The sequence below is a fragment of the Equus asinus genome, chromosome 3 (genome assembly GCF_041296235.1).
Source record: "Equus asinus isolate D_3611 breed Donkey chromosome 3, EquAss-T2T_v2, whole genome shotgun sequence".
In the NCBI taxonomy this organism is placed as follows: Eukaryota; Metazoa; Chordata; class Mammalia; order Perissodactyla; family Equidae; genus Equus; species Equus asinus.
The window spans coordinates 101,775,226-101,794,314 of NC_091792.1; the positions used below are offsets into that span (position 1 = coordinate 101,775,226).

Here is a 19,089-nt window from a genome sequence, read left to right on the forward strand (position 1 = left end):
AGTTTTGGTATTTGCCCCAGACTGTAGGGGTCAGCTTAACAGTAACCATAGACACAAAGAGAGAGAAAAGGAATAGCGCACGCAGAAAGAAAATGGGGCTCCAAGTGTGTCTGAGTTCACCGGCATGTAAAGGCATTTTCATTAGTTTACAGCTGCCATGGTGGAAAAAACAAACCTTAGGACCCACAGATAATCTGTAAACCTCCTTGCTATAAAATCTTAAAAAGACTTGCAGGTTATTTTTTAGATGTGGAAAGAAAGAACAGGGAAAAGGAGCACGCACGAGCACACGCACGCACGCATAAACACGCATGTGCGAGGGGGAATTCTGAAATCACAGGGGGCATTGTACTCTAAATATAGACACCAAGAAAGTCTAACGCATCCTCAAAGATGTCATTACATTTCAAAGGTGAGATTAATTTTATTTAAAGACTGTTCCTGTATTAACTAGAAAGGCTGTCTCTCTAGAATGTTCCACTTAAATTCCAGAGCTATTTATATTCCTATAATGTGAATTCTAGGGAAATAAGATTTGAGGCAAGTGTGGGATGGGAACAGTGGTCGGGTGGAGCAGAGAATCATCTTTCAGAAGAGAAACCTCCCACTAGATCTTGCGCCACAGGCGCATTCTTTCAAAAGTAGTCTTCTTCCCTTTAAGGAAGGCAACATTCTTATCCCAGTTTTATGTTTTCCTCCCCCTACCCTACAATATGCCCAAACACCACAGCTGAGTTGCATGTCTTTCTATCACAGGCTACTGCCACCAAGCCAGAGTTCAGGAGCAGCCAGGCCGTGACATTCATTTTGAATGTTTCAAATTTAACAGCCTCCTGCCGCTGATGAGGAGAGGCTCTCATCTCCACAGTGCAGAATGACAAATGGTAATGTTTGACATCTGTTCATCACAATCAGCCGTCTAGTGGGAATGCCATTGCCTCAAACAGCCAAACATTCACAGTGGCTTAAAGGAGCCAGCAGTCTACTCCTTCATTTCACCAGTAACTTCCTAATCTAAACTCGCTTGAAATCTCCTCTCCTCCATGTTCCCGGGGACAGCATCCTCAACAGCGTAGCAGCTCCGGGAACTGTGTATATTGCATATATCCTCATGGGTGCTATGTTACATTAGAAGAGAAGATCTCTCTATATGACTCTTTAGAGAAGCTAAAACAAGCAGGCAAGAAAATAACTATATTGAAGCAATTAAATAACTTGTCATTTCACAAATTATGAGATGAATAAGGGAATCATTATTACATTTACAAAGAATGGATGCCTATGTAGTATTAGACTGAACCATATTAAATTGTCAATATTTGACAATTTTTGGTCTACTAAAATAGCAATTTCATGTGATTCAACCTGTAGTTGAACTATAGTTAATTAGGATACAACTAGTAATTAACTGTCAAGAGTTACTATGTTACATTCTCTAATCATCACAATTCTATAAGGTAAATATTACACTTGTTGTTACAGATGAGGAAACAGAGGCTGGAAGAGGTTAGGGAATGTGTCCAACACTTCACAGCTAGTGGGCAGCAGAGCTGGGATTCACACCCTGGCAACCTGACCGGAGAGCGCCCGCCTTGAACCACCACCCTCTACAAAGGAAAATTTCCATTCTGACCTAGGCATTCGCTAGGTTTGTGACCCTGGGCAAATTACTAAACTTCTCCAAGCCTTTCTCTCCTCTGCATTGGGACTGATAAGAGAAGCTACCTGACATGAGGACCGAACAGGATGACGTAAGTAAAGCACTTAGCACTGGGCCTGGCCCACGGGAAGCACTCACATGTCACCCCATAGCAGTGGTTTGGGTAGGATGAGCATCGCTCTCCAGCCTTCACCAGGACCTGAAGTGAGACAGGATACAGTGTGTCCCCATCACCCCTTGATGGTGTGGCAGCCACTCATGGGCAGGACTGTGAAGTCTCGGGTCCTCAAGTCCGGAAGTGACGCCCATGATGGTCAGTGCACATTACCTTGGCACCAGGAAGTTCTTCACACTGGAACGTGCACCGGCTCCCCCTCATCTAGAAGAGAGATCGTCCACGCCATGCTGTCCACCTACCCCATCCCACCCCCATAAACCCTGCCCCTGGCCCCATCTGCTATTTCCTGCTTGCTCTTCTTCAGATTTAAATCGAGAATCCGGAACGAGTTCACAAACATCTTAGACTTCTCCTTTATTACCTGCCTAACTTCTTTGGCAATCAGCTGTGGAGGGTTATGCAATCCATGTTTGAAGAAGCATTGATGATCTAATCTGGAGGCAGTGCTGTGGAACCCACAGTGCACTGGACCAGGACGTGAGGGCTTGCCTTTCCCTTCTGGTTCTGCCACTGACTTGCTAAGTGACATGGAACAAGTCACTTATCATCTCCAGGCTCTAGTCCTCACTCTAATCCAGTACATCACTACGTTTCTTCCTGGTACTAATATCCGTGGTGAAGAGAAAAAAAAGCAGATGAGTTTTTGAAGAATTATAGCGGTTTTATTTTTCCTTTTCTCTAAAAGCTAGTAGTTCATCTACTCAGGCATTTCCTGTTTTCTTCTGATTACCTCTCAAAAAACAAAGCCACAGGCAGGAGAGTTTTAGGTTACTGTGTTGATAAACTTCAGACCAAGATGGATAGCCTTGCTTTCAGAACGCCAGATTTCCATTGGTATTTTTCCTTAATGATTTACACATGTCCTTGTAGGGCACTCGTGTGGGTTAGAGATGGGAGGCTATGGAGAGAAGGCCTCACAGCGTGCTTTCCTCACTCCTCTTCAGTTTCTTTGTGTCTGTGTCTGTGCATAACAGTCACGCTGCTCTCGCAGCTGTGCGGCAGATTCATCTACTATGTAAGATAGACGTGGGTGCCTGTAGGGCACTTCCTTGCCAGGCCTTAGTTTTATAGCTACTCCAGAAGCTCAAAGGACTTTCACAGAGTATGTTTTTAAACATTAAAAGTTTGTCCGCAATCCTTTCAGGAAAAACTGAAAGAATTTTATGAACGGAGGAGATGGAAACAGCCTCTCGGCCCCCGTCCTGCTTTCTCTCCATAATGTGTACCACCTTCTAACATACTGTGTAACCTACACGTGTATTGTGTTTATCATTCATTCCTTCTGCTCACAAGAATGTCAAACTCCACGAGGACAGAGAAGTTTGTTTTGATCAGGGCTGAGTGCCAAGCATCTAGAGCAATGACTGGCATATATTAGATACTCAATAAATAAGTGAGACTTAGTAAAATCATGTAAATGATTTAGGTAGAACTGGTACCCTGCACATCCCACTTTTAGAAATCATGCTGCGTCATTGAAAAGAAGAGGCAATGTAGCAGATCACACTGGTAAGGACAGTGACAATGACCAGGAGACAATGATGTGTAAGGTGAACAAAGTAAATAAACTTTTGTGAGGTTCAGAATTACTTTAGCCCAACTCTGCAAATTCCACATAGAGGTTCCAGGCTGAAAGAATACTGGGCAGTGAGCAGAGAGAGAAACTTAATAAGCTCAGTTTCTCTTTTCTAGTCCATTTTTGATTAATTTCATGGGAAATTGTATTTGTTGGAGAGCTCCGGGTGTGTCTGAAGGAGCCAGATCCTTGAGGACATTCAGGGAAGTGGACACACAGTAGCTGAGTCATGCTCGCTCTGGACTCAGGTAAGCATATTTTTATCCCAGTCTGGCCACACACTGACATCAAAGTTGAGGAGATAATGCCTATATGCCTCTTAGTGTCATAAAAGATGTCAGTTGAGTCCAAAGTATTATTACACCCTACCTTTCCTGTGTGAGCATCAGAGGACATAAACCACTGATGAGATGGAAATCAGAAGGCGTGATACTCTTTCACTGCTGGTTTTCCTGATGAAAGTTACACTTTTCAATTTAAATTCTGACTCTATTGTACTACCTGTGATCTCAGAGGCTAACAAGCCTGAAGTACCCATATTACCCCTGTTCTTTTTGCTCTCTTCACAGTCTCTAATTCTTTGGGGAAACCAAGGTATTTCTTCTCAAGAATGTTAGTGGCCAGAAGGTAGCATATAAAGGCCTTGAGCTCAGTCACCCCTTCAATGGATGGGGAACCCAAAGTACCATTTAGTGCTAAGAATGACAGGTAGAAGACTTACCTTTGGGTTCTCATTTTACCCTTGGGGATGCAAAGAAAACTCTGGAGAAAGAGAATTGCAGAACACAAATTACAGCATTATTAATGATTCATTTCAATATCAAGGAAAATTATGCAGCTAATATAAAAAATGAATAAAGTGTAAAGGTACTAGCAAATATCAGTTACCTTTATATACTTATCTATGTACTTAGTTTCTTAGCAGGGTGCTTACTATGTATCGGGCAAAATACTAAGTACTTTACATATTTTGTTTTAACTCTTCCAACAATCCTACTAGGGAAGTACTATTATTATAACATCTACTTTGCAGCTGAAGAATCTCAGGCACAGAGAGAGTAAAAACTCACCCAATTCTGATCCCAGGCACAGACCTACACACTCCTCATCAAGCCAGGCTATGGCAGCATCCCACACACAAAATAGAGGATGACTGGCACAGATGTTAGCTCAGGGCCAATCTTCCTCACCAAAAAAATCCCCAAGACAAACAAACAAAAACTCACCCAAGGTCACAAAACTAGCAAGTGGTGGTGACAGGATTTGAACTCAGGCAGCCTGATTTCAAAGTATAGGCTCTTAAACACCGCCGTATATGTTAGATTTTCTGTGACTTAGAAATGGGATGTGTATGGCATGTACAATGTTTGGGGGCTTGGGGTATTTTTCTGGCTAGCAGGTTTCTCCTGAGGGAGACTATGCCACACCACCCCCAGCCAGATATCAGCAGAGTCAATCAGCAGAATGGCGCCAGCCAGCAGTAACGAGAGAGGCTGTCAAGCAATTAGCCTGATGATAATTTGGTATAATAAACCTGCTTCAAATCATAATTTAAACAGACAGTATAGAAAACATTCTTCCTTTCGCTTTGCCAACCCTTCACCTTGTGCGACAGTAGAAAAAGATAGTTTGAATCACAGTGGGGCTAGCCAACACACAAGCCTTGAAAAGAAATGTGACAGAAGACACACACAAGCAGGCAGCACACTATGCAGGGTTTTCACTCACTCAGCAAACATTTCATGAGTGCTTGCTGTGGTGGGCACCGGAGAGATCAAAGAGGGTAAGACACAGCGATTCCCTGCCCCAGTTTAGTATTAGAAAGTGTCAACCATCCCTCTACCGGAAAAGACTCAGTCTGGACAATTGGCTGGAAATGAAAAAAGACAACTGACCAACCAGTGTTTGGGCTACCAGGCTGGCCCGGTAGGCAGAGTAAGTGGGCAAAGTGGCACGTATAAGGTCATAGGAAGCAGTGAGGTCCCAAAGCAAACTGGAGAGGGTACACCTCGCCTGACATAGGTACACACGGCTCCAAGCCACTGCTGCCAGATTGTATGATTTTTGAGAAGCCAGAAAGCCATATTCTTAGGTAAAACTTCCAGATCGTTAATGTGGATTAAACAAATTTTTGCAGGCCAAATATTTCTAGATCAAACAAACATCTACAGATCAAATACATCTGTAAGATGTAGTTTTCGAATTCTGCCAATCGAACAACTTTATTAAATTCATTGAGTTGGCTTTTTAAAAATTAAATTGACTAGCTTTCCTGGTGGATTTGGGCTGTGTATACCTTCTGATCCTGATGTACAGCTAGTTTAAATCATTTAAAAATTTTTATTAAGATGTAGCATACATAAATGGTAAGAACGATATAGAATATTTCCAGCATCCACATAAAGTTCCTTCCAGACTTTTTGAGCCTATTCCAGACTCCTCATCCCCACTTTTGGCCTCCACCATCAATTGTTTAGCTTTGCCTATTGTTGCCCAGTTCAAATCTTAATTGTGAGAAATTGATAACAGATTTAGTTGCTTCAGGTCTGAAAGAAAGAAAACTGAGTTTAAGTACAGGTACAACTAAAAAGAGTCAGGGAAACACAACAGTATGCTGCAGCCCACAAACTCAGCCAAGTGCCTCTTGGGTTGTGATGCCTGTTGCTCTCACACACACGTTCTTTCCAGTAACTAGCATTTCCTGTGTGAACACCATACCCTAAAGAGGCATTTGTCACTCTGCATAGGGTATCTCATTTAAGCATTACAAACCCCCTCTGAGATCCAAATTTAGATAACATTTATTCCAACCGTACAGCTAAAGAGAACTGAGCCTGGTTGTGCAGTGGTAGGTTACGCAGCTAGATCCACATTAGCCAATACATGGAAAGTCTAGATGCAAAGCCAGGGCTATTACAAAGCCCAGGGACTTTTCCACTGGACTGCACGGCGCCCCATAAAATCAGTAAATGGGGTGTTTTCTTAACTCTTCCACAAGAACAGAATAAACTTCAATTCTTAACCAGGAACATAATGAACCTTATTCAAGTTAGAATCTGACTAGGAGTTCACACTTCACATCATGAGGACCGGTGGTGGTAGTAGAAGTGTTCAAAGCTGATATTTATTACCTAGGCACTTTTATTTTTAAGATGACTTAATAAACACAGTAAATATATATATATATATACATACACATATACACGCACACACACATAAACATATACCACTATCTTTTATTAGCATAGGTCTTATCTATCTTTATTTACCTAAACTAATTTCCTGGAGCTTATGAGAACATTATCTTATGAGAACAAATACAGTTCTGAGACAGGAGGTAGGTTTGGATGTTGAAAGATTTTCCCCCCTCCGAGGAAATCTGTGCAGCATGGAAACGGGCTTAGAACAGTGGTGGCTACAGAATCTCCTCCCAGAGGGGCTTCCCGGTGGCAGTGGATTATGGTGTTGCAGGGAACGGATCTTGCAGTTGTGCTCTGCATAGTAAGTTCCCCGTTTTTACTTAGACCAGAGCAATTTTCTAAAGATACTTTCATATATCCTTTAACAAGATTGAGAAAACACGAATTGCGTAAAGAATATGATTTTATTGGGCGGGCAACTAATGCATATTATTGGGAGGCAGGGGAGTTTCCAAAGCCCCACCACCTGCCAATCCCACCCCCTAGTTGCTGCCTCCAGGGAAGATAGGCTCATTCACCCGAGGCCAAGTGATTAGAAGAGCAAAACAATAAGGAGACCCCGAAGGGTCCTATTGAAACCAACTTGGGCAGAGTAAACTGCCAGGCCCTCCCGGGTGGCTCATTCTCTCAGCAGATGGGGAGAAGCTGAAGGCTTTCCAAAACTTTTTATGTAGAAGGATACAGGCCACGAAGAGGTCATTTATGCCCAAGGCTATTTAGCCTGAGCTATGCAAAAATTCCAAGTATATATTACCTTTTATCTCAATAGCCACACTAAGACCAACTATCCTATTTAAATTCTAGAGTCAGATCTATTTGACCAGCTTCTTCTTACCCTTTAGGTAGCTTAGAAACTCAACTAAGATCTGGTGAAATACCCAAATTTACCAGGAGCATCTGTTTCAAAATTTAGATCTGAACTCTAACGTCCAAGATTACGTTCCATGGAGAAACAGCTGAGTTAGCCACACCACCTTCACTCAAATCAATACCTGTGCTTAAGAACTTAAGCCATTTTTAACTCACAACTTTAATCTTTGCTTTAGTCACCAAATTCCTTTTTAAAATTTTATTTTACTTTATTAGTATTTTTTTTAAAGATTGGCACCTGAGCTAACATCTGTTGCCAATCTTTTTTTTTTTCTTTTGCCTTCTTCTTCTTCTCCCCAAAGCCCCCCAGTACATAGTTGCATATTCTGGTTGTAGGTCTTTCTAGTTGTGGCATGTGGGATGCCGCCTCAGCATGGCCTGATGAGCAGAGCCATGTCCGTGCCCAGGATCTGAACCAGCAAAACCCTGGGCCGCCAAAGTGGAGCATGCGAACTTAACCACTTGGCCATGGAGCCAGCCCCTAAAATTTTATTTTTAAGTAAAAAATTTTTTAAATTGTGGTGAAATTCACATAACATAAAATTTACCATCTTAACCATTTTTAAGTGTAAAGTTCAAGCGTATTAAGTACATTCACACTGCTGTGCAGCCATCACCACCATCCACGTCCAGAACTCCCTTCATCTTACAAAACTGAACCTCTGTACCCATAAAACACTAACTCCCCAGTCCTCCCCGCCTCCCCTCCCTGTCGCCCTGGCTACTTTCCATATCTATGGATTTGACTACTCTAGGTACCTCACATAAGTGGAAATACACAGTATTTTTATTTTTGTGACTGGAGTATTTCACTTAGCATAACATCCTCAAGGTTCATCCGTGCTGTAGTATGTGTCAGAATTTCCTTTCTTTTAAGGCTGCAAATTCCTTTTTTTAACCATAAAATGTTTCAAGTTTATCTAGCAAGCTAATGAGCTAGATTGAAGGGGAGTACACACAGTCCCTGACTTAGGATGATTCCACTTAGGATTTTTCGACTTTACAATGGTGCAAAAACAATATGTATTCAGTAGAGACCGTATTTGTAATTTTGAATTTCACTCTTTTCCTGGGTTAGTGACCTGGAGTACGATATTCTCTCGCAGGGCTGAGCAGTGACAGTGAGCCGCAGCTCCCAGTCAGCCACGCAAGCATGAGGGGAAACAATTGATACGCTTATAACCATTCTGTACCCATATAACTGCTCTGTTTTTCATTCTCAGTACAGTCTTCAACAAATTACATAAGCTATTCAACACTTTATTATAAAATAGGCTTTGTGTTAGATGATGCTGCCCAATTGTAGGCTAACGTAAGTGTTCTGAGCACGTTTAAGGTAGGCTAGGCTAAGCTACGATGTTCCATAGGTTAGGAGTATATGCATTTTCGACTTATGATATTTCCAGGTTATGATGGGTTTATTGGGAGGTAACCCCATCGTAAGCCAAGGAAGACCTGTATTTGGTCTCTTTAATAAGACTTTAGGTTTGGAAACCATAAGAGAGGAAGTGAGATAATTTACTGGAATCTTTAAAGCCATGCTCTTTAGGGTGCATCAAAATCACCTGGAAAGCATGGTAAACCATTGACTGCTAGGCCAAAACCCCAAAGTTTCTGATATACGAGGTTTAGAGTAGGGCCTGAGAATGTGCATGTCCTAGGAGCTCCTGGTCAGTGACCACACTTTTGAGAACCACTGTAACCTATCCAGGGTGAGGCCTGGGGGATTCCAATCACCGAATATTTCCCATAGTGCAAAGAAGATACCCCTCCCACCTACGACAGGAGGCCTGCAGTTACAGAAGAGGGGAAGCATAGAGCAGAATAAGAAGGAGTGAGGAAGTCCAGCCCTTGCAATTCCAGGGTACGAGAAGAATGAGGGAGAGGATGGCGGCAAGCCACACAGTCAGAACCAAGTTCTGGTTTCACCTCTCTGGCCTCAGGAAGAAGGCAAGCACGTGAGTAAGGGAGAGGCATGTCCAAGGAGTAGGGAACTGTGGTTCCACTTGAGAGTCTAGGAGAAGGTCACTGTGAGAAGCGCCTGGCCCAGCTCAATTTAGACAGACATTGGGTCCCAGCCAGCACTTGGCATGAGGTGGCTATGATGAGGTGAGATGATCCTGGGGCTGACCCCTGGGCCAGCGGTTGCTGGGATGGAGAACCTGGCAAACACTAAGGTGTCTGAAGCCAATGGGAGCTGAGCAGAGGCTGAATCTGCCAGTGGATGTGGCAAGGGATCCCCAGGGGCATCACCTAGGCCAACGCTAACCATAGATTCATCAGCTGCAGAATTCAGCAGTGGAGACCAGCAGCGACAGGGGGAGATCATGGACAGAGACTAGGGACCAGGGGACACTGTGCCCAAAGACCTGCACTCCCCACTGCCCCAAATCCCAAGACACTATTTTGGCAAAGCAGGTGGGGAATGGACACGATGACATCTGAGAAAGGAAGCATTTTATGTTCGAGCCTGAGCATTACCTCAAGGGACCACTCAAACGATGAAATGAGGCCAGCACTTAACCTGGCTAGGGCTAACATTTATTGTTTCATTTCCTTGCTAACCAACAAGGGTGAATTTGTGAGAAAGACCAGATTAAATTTAGACAGAATAAAGAACTTGTATTTTTTTCTGTACATCTAAGCTGTCATGTGACTAAGGTTGTTAGATAAAATCAGGGACATACTTTCACCAAAAAATTATATGTTATCTGAAATTCAAATATAACTGGGCATCCTGTATTTTGACTTGCTAAATCTGGCAACCCAACATGTGACCTACAATTGCACGTGCGCATGCGGTGACAAGGTTATTAGAGTGATCCTTTCATCGGACCGCCTACTTCCCGCAAATCTCAACCACTATACAGTCTGATTATTGTGCCAATGGAGGGCAACGGACAGAGCTAAACCCTAATATGTGCATACTGGGTTTAGCCTTCATTAATATTTCAGAAGCAGTTGAGCAGCTGAGAAAAACCAGCTCAGGATAAAGCCTTCTCTGCAGACAATCTACGAAGTGGCAAATCCACACCTGAAACATCCTGATCATTTTCTTTTCACAATATATATTCAAACATGGATATTCACATTTGAATTGTCACAACACACCCATAAAATGATTTCCAAAATTGTGAAATGAGCATTTCAACTATACTGTCAGGATATCTGATGCATCCTCTAACCCCCATCTCCAGGGCCCACTGTCGCTGGCCACTAAGGCTCCCTGCTGACTGTCCTGGGAGGGGTCCTCAGGGGAGCTGCGTCAGCCCCGCAGGCTGACATGACCAAGGTCAGCCTTATGAGGTTAAGGTCACCTTCATGACTTGAAGGCTTCTAATGACAGAGCCATCTATCTATCCACAAATAGCTCCAACCCATTTGTCACAGAAGTAACACCATTGGGAAAATGTTCCTTCATGTTAAGATACTGATAATCTGCAAAATCACTTTTAAAAATATGAATAAGAGAGCCAGCCCTGATGGCCTAGTGGTTAAAGTTTGGTGCTCTCACTGCTTCGGCGGCCCAGGTTCACTTCCTGGTGGCAGAACCACAGTACCTCCTGTCAGTAGCCATGCTGTGGCAGGGGCTCACATAGAAGAACTAGAAGGACTTACAACTAGGATATACAACTATGTATTGGGGCTTTGGGGAGGGAAAAAAAAGAATAATAGCATTATTGCTACCATTTTATATTAGCGCAACATTGCATTGCTTTCAAAGGACTTCATCTATTCTTAGCCATGTGTTTGGAGCTTAGCAAGTCACCCCCAGCAAGGCTCTGTGGGTGCAAGAAGTGGAAAGGCAAGTTTGAATGAGGAACCAGGAAAGAGACAGGTGTGAAGGAACAATCCCTAGAAGAGGAAAGCCTGGAGAGAGATGGAGTGGGGAGTGCAGAGCAGTGGGTGCTGAAATGGGGAGGAGCCAGGGGGCTTCATCAGGGTGCTGGCAAGAACAGAGCACAAAGACAGATTCCACCTCCTTTGGAAGTTGGATTAGACCTCAGTAGAGTCCACCCTGCAATGGACAGAGTCTTTTAGGGCTGTGGGTAAGGATTCATAAGTCTAACACTTAAACTCAACAGCATTTACCGAGCGTCTGTTATTTGGGAGAGAAGTGATAAAATCTCAAATGTTCTCTTACATAGCAACGGATGTGCCAACATTTTTAATACTAATCAGGTATTTCAACCATTCAAAAATTACAGAACAAACTGTGATTGGAATCAAGCTGTGGGGTTTGTTTTGTTTTGTTTTGCGGGAAAGTTGAAAATGATGAGCCTGTATTCATATCTTAATAACCATAAAACCCTCTGTCACTTCTCCCTTCTTGCTGTGTTATTTCTCCCGTTTCTATTTTTATTGGCATGTGGACTGGCTCCCATCAAATGAGTTAGATAAGATGGGAAGGTTAATTTATTTAAGAGAATGTGAACCAACACTGCCGGGAAAACACAAGGCACCAGTGTGTGCTGTCTTCAAAGCAAAACAAATAAAAGCCTTGGCGGAACCCAAACTGTGGTTGCCCAGAGGCTGAAGAACCCACGCTGATTTGGGGGTTTCAACATTCACAGAAAACCGGCTTGTCTGAACACCTACTGGCTTAAGAAGTTGGGCTTTCGTGTCAGATAGACTGGAGTTCAAATCCACACTTAATCCTTCGTCAGGCTGTCCCATAGAAAGTGTGTTTCCTCATCTATAAAATAGAGTAATAATAATACCTGTTTCATGGGGTTGTTGTGAGAATTAAATGAGAAGATGAAATGCTTAGAACACCCAAAGCTAATAGGTGAGAGCTTACTAGAATTATTTATTTAAAGGTGGTAGGCTAACTCATAAATCAAAGTTGATTTCTAGAGACAATATTCTACATTTGATCTAAATTAATCCACTTCAACAGAACATGCTTCGAATCTCATGAATGTGAATGCCTGGTGGTCCAGTGCAATCACCTCATGTATATTCAATGTCAAGTGCCCCCATTCTTTTATCCCACTTGCTTAATTTTAGAATGTTAATCCCAAGAAATTTTAATTCTGATAGCACCCACGTCATCTGCATTTGGGGACAAGACAAAAGGGTCCATGAATTATTACACAACAAGAAACAACCTCTCACCATTGTGGGGCTGTTGCCAAAATATCAAAGATAAGTTAGCCTTTTCTGAACACTTTATTGAAAGGTCTCAAAATTAAATTTGCAACTATATGACGCCTTATAAACTCACAAGTTTGCAAAGAGGAAAAATCCAAGATAGATTAAACAAAACAAAATAAATCACTATGGATCTTAAATTCCTGAACGTGAGCTTATTTTTCTGTTCATTAGTATCTCGTGGAATGACTTGGCGTTTTTGACCTCTGCCTCTGACTTTGAGACAGTGATGGACAGGGGATGAGGAATCATGACACAAAGGTTGAAAGGGCCCTTAATCCCAATACTGCCAGTCTCAGCAGGGCTCCTGCTGAATGTTCACGGGCTGCAGCCCCAGGTTGCACTTACCGAGGATTCCCACAGACCGATGTTGGTCCTCATGCCTCATCAAGTCAGCACTGTTGTTATGAGGGTGTCAGATGTGAAACTGTGTAAACAGTGACACAGAGGCCATTCCTGCTTAGTGACCTGTACCAGAAAGGTCTATTTTTAGAAACTGCTGCAAGTTGCTATGCCCTTGGAAAGGAGGCAGGCCACACACTATTGCTATTTTCTAACATTTCTGTGCATTTGGGGCATGTTCTAAAATGTTTGTGAAGGAGTCCAGAGAAGATAAGAACCATCCCCAATCTCTATTTAAAGTTGAAAATCTGAGTTTTGAATTTTACTCATACATCATGGCCGAAAAGAGGCATGAAGCTATTCTTTCATTTCGAGGAATAACCATGGAGTCGCTCAAATTGACACTGATCCCATCCTTTGGGGTCTGACGTGGACCAAAGAGAGAAGCAAAGATCCACAGGAACGACCTCCCCCAGCCAGAGGGAGGCTGGGAAGCACATCTTCCAACGCGGAGGGCTGCAGGCCTCATGGAGCATCAGAATCCATGCTTGGCAAGTTTGTTAAAAAGCAGGCTTCCCGCATCGAATCCGATTCAGGGAAGAGTACAGGATTTGCGTGTTAAACAGGCACCACAGCTGATTTTGAGGCAAGCTGTCTAACGTTCACACTTTGAGGAAAAACTGTTACAGAAAGAGGATAGCGACACATGAAAGATGCTGAGGAGTGAGAAGGGAGAATCACTAAATAAAACACAAAAACACCAAATTATCAGTTCCTGCCATCAACGAGGAAGGAAAAGCCCTAAGATTAAAGCAAAAAAGAGCACCGGCCTTGGAGTCATCACGTATGTCCTGAGAGAGCCCACTCGGTGTTAGGAAACCTGGCTTCTCTCCTAATTCTATGTTTCAATTTCTAAGTCCTTCAATTTCTGGGTGCTTCAACTTCCATAAAGCAGGCAGACTCCAGAATGACCCTTCTGGGGGTCAGGAAAGGGGCTTTGCCAGTGACCTCTGACCTCCCACCCCCAGACTACAGTCCTTTACACCTACAGTCATCAGCAGGTCACCTCCCATTGCTTTCCTTTCTGACAAATTTGATTTCTGTCCAGTTTTGGTTTGACTTTCACTAGCAGGAAACATAGCCCCCCCGTCCACCTTGAATCTTGCTCGCTCACCCACATCTTCTGGGCTTTGGGGCAGTAAAACTGGGCTAAAAGTAGGGAAGAAACCACTTCTCTTAACAAAGGATGGAAATGCCTCCAGCTAACAAGTATTTGCTGAGTTCTGGTGTCAGCATCTGCTCGATAACTAGTCACTGATCGGATGGAAGTGCTCTAAACCCAGGGCCGAGTTTTTTTCTTTACGTTTGTTGTCTTTATCAACACAACCTTCACACAAAGTAGAGAGGATTGTCTTCACTTCCCAGAGGAAAAAAGGGAAAGTGAGGTGAAGTCAGTCAGCCCAGACCTCAGGGTAAGGGGCAGAGTCGCAAACAAAGTTCTGTCAGATTCAAAGTCAGGGCTCCTCCCCCTGCCCAGCACTGCGGCTGGAGTGGGGGTGTGGGGAAGGAGCCCAGACCTCCAGGTGACAAGGTGACTGCAAAGGTCACTCACTCCAGCGAGGCTTGCAGAAGCTGGAGGCACAGAGAAGGGCAGGCCCTGCCACGGGAAGCATCCTGAAAGTCAGGCTCCCAGGACCTAACTCCCAAGTGAGGGCAGTACCAGCCACCTTAGTAAGGGGAGGCCCAGAGCGTACTCACTTCACAGGGGAGAGAAATGCCTTCAGACCCATCTTTCTTGGTGGGGGTGCAGGTGAACAGTGTGCTCAGTTAGTGATGAGACCTGACCGTGAGGGCAGCGAGGAGGAGCCCAGCCTGCCTGGCGGGTAATGACACGATGCCTACCTTACCACACGGGTGAGGGAGACGGTGTTATTACATAGCACCCATTTGACAGATGAGGAAAGTAAAGGTAGAGACTCAGCTTGTAAATAGTAAAGCTGGGATTCAAAGTCAGGCAACTGGCTCAGAGCCCGTGCTATAACCACCACGCCACTGGGGATATTTCCGTTTCATTTCACTAACATTCACTGAGCACATATCATGTGCCAGGAACCCTCCCAGACACTGGGGACCCCACACTGAACAAAATCTCTGCCAGCAAGGAGTTTGTATTCTAATGAGAGGAAACAGAATAAATAACCTTGTGAGTGGATGTCTCACAGGCGAAAAATAAAAAATAAGGAGTGTTGGGCTATGGTAAGAAGCGGGCTGCAATGTTCAAGTGGCTGTGCAGGGAAGGCTGACGCTCCAGCAAATCCCTGACGGAAGTGAGGAAGCAAGTCAAAAGGGTATAACTGATAAAAGTTATCATTTATTTTTTAAAAAACCTTAAGTAACATACAGCCACTAGTGAAAAGACAGATTCTCTTTCACCGTTTGCCCCTTAAGTTATGCAGGTGAAGGACAAAAGGTTATGAAAATACCTCACCCCTCTGACAATCCCACAGAGACCATTTAGGTGTCCAGGGCTTGCGGGCTCTGCTTATTTACAATCAATAAATAACAATGGCTGATCCCTAAGAGACACCTTTAAAGAAACATTCCAAAGAATCCTTTTAAAATGCTCCTTAGAATCACGGTCTTCACGAAAACAACATGGCAACCTTCCCACATAAACAATAAACACACTAACGGAGCAACCGTCGTCCCCCCAGTATAATTTTACCCCTTCCCCCCAACAAAGCAAACACAGCATCAGATAGGAGTTTGAGGGCAGAATAAAGAGGGAGTGAAAAAATTGCATTTTTCAAATGCACTGACAGAGTGCACTGAGCAATCTCGCAGCGTGGAGAGACTGATGTGGGCCTCGGGACCAGCAAGGCAGTTGAACAAAATTTTAGTGACAGAGGCAAAGGCACAAAGAGGCTGGTTTTAAAGGTATAATTTTACCAACAACTAACTAGACCCTTCAAAACCGTCCCATGCTAGGGCACCAGAGGCACAGAACCATGAGGAGACCAGTGGTAACAAATCCATATTTGAGGTGGCCACTTTAACTGGCAATGGTCAAAGGAAAAAGAACCTTCAGGGTCATCTCAAATCAGATGGACCCAGCGGTTTCTCTGCCTTTGAAGGCTGAGCACCGGCGTCGGGCTCTCAGTGCTTCCAGACCTGTACTCGAAGCCTCTTCCCAGGACCCTACTAGGACACCTGTGATCTGGGAGCAGTTATAATTAAATAAGACATAAAAGTATATAATCGAGAAGGAAAGGGGACAATAAAACAATGGAACTGTCCAGAAGAGGACAAAACTGCCAGGACCTTTGAAGTCCTGATGTCCCATTAAAGATATATGTAGTGTGTGGTATTTAACAATTCTTTCCAGAAAACATTTCTCTACTCCTCACTCCCAAGAAATAGGGCACTTGTGCTAAGGCTATCCAACATGCGATTTTTAAAAATCAGGGACTGATGAAGTAAATGAATGTTCCACAAGGATAGAAAATGCTCACATGCTCGTTCCACTCTAGCACCTCTTAACATGTCTTCCTGTGGTATGTCCCATTAGACCAAGTTCAATGGCATCAAGCCATCTTTCTTTCATGGTTTGTTTCACAGGGGCACCATCCGGAAATGACATGTATAGGGAACATGGCAACTGCAATATGATGGGCATGGTTTTACCTGCTCAAAATGGCTGGACAGCCCCAAGACATGCTGGTAAAGATGGTCTTCCGGAGCAATGGCATGTGGCAGCAGCTCAGGTCACAGATGTTCGTGAGGGAGGGCCAGAACCAGTGCTGCCGCTAGACAACCCCTCCCTCTACCCATGACCATTTATCAGCAGTAACATCACTTACTGCGCTTTTGAAAAAATTACCCCCCATATAGCATTAACGAGAACCAGAGCTCAGAGAAATGAAAGAGCAGGAGCCACCAGTGGCGCGGGCCATCCCCAGAAGACCTCTCTGACCTGGGCAGTCCTGAGACCTCAGCAGCTGGGCTCTACGCATTTGCACCTCAGTTCCCCACCATTAGCAAGACTCTGCTCCACTCCTGCCTTTCTTGCTTTGCCTCTTGAGTCTCTGCCTGCCACTATCTCTGTCCCCTTTCACTCTGCGTGTCTTTCTTCTATCTCTCAGTTTCTACCTCCTCGTTGTTTCTCTTTATCATTTCAACTTACAGCTTAAACCAGTGAGTCTCAAACTTTACTGCACATTAGAATCACCTGGGCGACTTAAAAAATGTCCAAAGCCCAGCTACGCTCTATACCAACTAAATTGAAATCTTTGGGGGTGGGACCCAGGCATCGGTTTGTCTGTTTGTGTTTTATTAACTCCCTACATAATTCCAATGTGTGGCCAAGTTTGAGAGGGAGCAGCCTTAAGCCATTTTGATTCAAGGATGCAGAATTACAAATGTTTGATTCATATTCTAAATCAGAGTCATCCAAACTTATTTGTTCCGGCTGATGCGCCCACATTTAGAAATGGGGGAAAGGATGCTACCATAACTTGCATGTGATCTCAGCTCTCAGACTTCACATCCCATAAAGTCTCAGACAGATACTGGAGTGTCACTCTTTAAGGCGCAGGCACGGAGGTGACTCCTGCTTGGAATACATTTGTCTGAAGTAAAACCATGTTATCCTAGGAATGACACCAGGTCTTTTATTATCAAACCTCCTTCGCTGGGAAACAAGACGGCATTCCTTTGTCTGTGTCTAGTGTTCAGTGCATAGCCAGTGAGCATATGTAATCCATTGAGTAAAAATAGTGGTTATCATTATGAGCTACAGGAAAAAATGTCCCTTTTCTCATTACAGTAAGAGAGTCTTATTGCATACCTCTGAGGAAACCTAATAATGTGCTACATGAATTTTCCATGGGAAGGAACAACTGGTCAGGAAATCAAATACTATACTTCTAGACAGTGACACTCAAACCTAGGGCTCCAGGGAAGCCAAAAACTGCTCTGAGTATGGTCCCAGCAGGATTGAAATACCTCCTCAAAGCATACTGAGCAAATTCCCATGATGCCAGGCCTCTTGGAAAAGTTTCTGGGGGTCAAAGGCCACTGCAGCTGCCTCCTTCCCCTCCTCTCAACCACTTGCTCAAGTGGAAAAAATGTTGAAAGGGTAAGTTAGCACAGTTCTCAGTTATATTGATTTCCCCTCTGGGGAGGTCTAATCCTGGGTCCTAAGATGGGAGGCAAACTGTACTGTGGTTTGGGATTTGTATTCACGTCCCCGGTATCTGCCAGCCCTTTGTTCAAATTAAGAACCGCAAAGAGGAGTAGAGCAAAAGGACAAGTGAAGCAATGGTAGGGGATGATAGGGGATGAGAGGATCATCACAAGTGGTAGGGAGGCAGGTGGAGGTGGGAGGTATCATGTGAGACACGAAAAGCTCCCAACAGAGAAGTCACAAGAGTCAGACTGCCCGCCATATTGGCTGCCACCACAGCTCCGTGCTCTCCTCAGAGGGTGCTGGTAAGACATACCCCCCTCCTGCATTTCCACAGAGGACTGAGCCACGGAGCACAGCCTGGGGCCCTTTTTATATCTTGAGGGGAAATTCTTGGAACTTACATGGAGCAAAAAGCTTTCTCATTTGGCTTCCTGTCCAGGTGAGGTGGAAGAGGCCACATGTGTTGTGTACACAGATGAGGACCCGCAGCTTCAAGAACACTTTTGCAATTGCCTATAAAAAGATCACGGCTCCTTTTCTATTTGTTCTCAACTCCTACTGCCAGCCCACTTGACAGTTATATTTTGACCTCATAATTTTCCCAAAGGTCGCAGACTGTGCTGTCTGAAGAACACTACATTTTCAAATGGCTTAGCCTGTACCACAGGTGCCTATATAACCTAACCAGTTAACTCAACGGAACAAAGATGAATCCTTGGAACAAAGGTGCATCAGAAGATGAAAGACATTTGCCTTCTGCAGTCTCTGGATCCTTTTCTGCAGCTCAGCCTCCCACCAATGAGCTTTGATTTGTTTCAGAATCAAAACTCTTTCTACTTAAGTTCTCCAGAGAATACGGTCTTTTTTTCAACATCTCCATTCAGAATGTGGGCCTAGTTGGTGCTGTCCTTTAAAACTGTA

General features: G+C 43.9%; 1 protein-coding gene across 4 annotated transcripts in view; it reads right to left on the reverse strand.

The window, feature by feature from the left end:
• Positions 1-19,089, reverse strand: part of SHROOM3 (shroom family member 3) — a 263,254-nt gene that overhangs the window by 178,515 nt on the left and 65,650 nt on the right. The gene's annotated exons all lie outside the window — the stretch shown is intronic.